Source organism: Lampetra fluviatilis, chromosome 13 (genome assembly GCF_964198595.1).
Source record: "Lampetra fluviatilis chromosome 13, kcLamFluv1.1, whole genome shotgun sequence".
Classification (NCBI taxonomy): domain Eukaryota; kingdom Metazoa; phylum Chordata; class Hyperoartia; order Petromyzontiformes; family Petromyzontidae; genus Lampetra; species Lampetra fluviatilis.
The window spans coordinates 4,116,659-4,118,102 of NC_136287.1; positions in this window are offsets into that span (position 1 = coordinate 4,116,659).

Genomic DNA, 1,444 nt, shown 5'->3' on the forward strand with positions numbered 1-1,444 from the left:
TAACACGGATTAGCGCGAGGGACATCGATCTGCGTCTGCGATTGGACGACACCGCGCACGTGGGCCGGCAACGCCCGCACACCATTGGCTGAGGGGTATCTCCATGGGCAATGGCCCCTAGCAACGGCTAAAGCGGAGTGGGAAATATAGCCGCGCAGGTTTTCCGCATAGCGGATATTGCAATGTTGGTCGTCTGCCGTGGAATTTAATAACGAATAATAATATAAATTTAAAACAAAATATCACTCTGCCGTGTCCCTACATTTATCCGTCTTTGTTTGTAACGTGCGTGCGTTTTTTTCATTGTACATATTGACACATTTTTCCGTATACAACGTTGAATGCTATTTAACGTGAAGAAATGCTACGGTTTGTAAATGCGAACGTTGCCCAATTAATAACAGGCGTTTAAGAAATAACAAGAGCATTACGAATATTTTTTCCCCCCCGTTAAATTCCACAGTGACCAATCCTTAAAACCGATACGACGGCTTTGGCGATGCCTTCATCCAGCAGTGAATCGATCATGGCTGCTGATGATAAATATTCTAGATTTGAAGCTTTCGTGACTGCAAGGAATCATATTCTTAGGTTTTTTCGGTAAAGTCACGTAGGTAAAACATCAAAATTAATGAAAATAAAATAAAAATAAAAATCACGACGTTTCGGAGGCAACCGTAATCAGGTGGGACCGTCACAGCCAGATTAGCTGCATCAAGTGAGGCAATGATTCAACTCGCTTTTAAGGGATTACATCTTGAATCATTGCCTCACTTGATGCAGCTAATCTGGCTGTGACGGTCCCACCTGATGACGGAGACTTGTGTTGCCTCCGAAACGTCGTGATTTTTGTTTTTATTTTATTTTCATTAATTTTGATGTTTTACCTACGTGACTTTACCGAAAAAACCTAAGAATATGATAAATATTGATATTGGGTTGCAAAGGGGAAAAAGTTGCTGTTGTTGACAGAACTCGTCTGACCTGAAATTTCACGTCTCACGAGTGAGTAGAATCACAGTTACAATTCTCCATCCCATCCACTGGTCTCATGCTGAAAATAATAACACATACAATGTATCATTTGTGCCAAGGCCGTAATTATTATATATATACTGTAATATCCCCCCCAATATATTGCTATAAAATAGATTTCTGTTAATATGATTGTATTTTATTAATCCCTAATCTCTGCCATTACATACAATGAAACAAAAAAGGTAAAAAAAACAGAGCAATGTAATACAGTACACTATTAGACATTATTGTACAAAATAAATAAAAAGTCCATCCCATGTGTTAGTTAATTTTTTTAATATTTTAGTCAGGAAATTCGTTTTCAAATTTAGATTTTTTTTTCGGGGGGGGGGGGGGCCCAGACCCCCTGGAAGATTTTGCCCCCCAATGTTGACTCCATGACTACGGCCTTGATTTGTGCATTTAA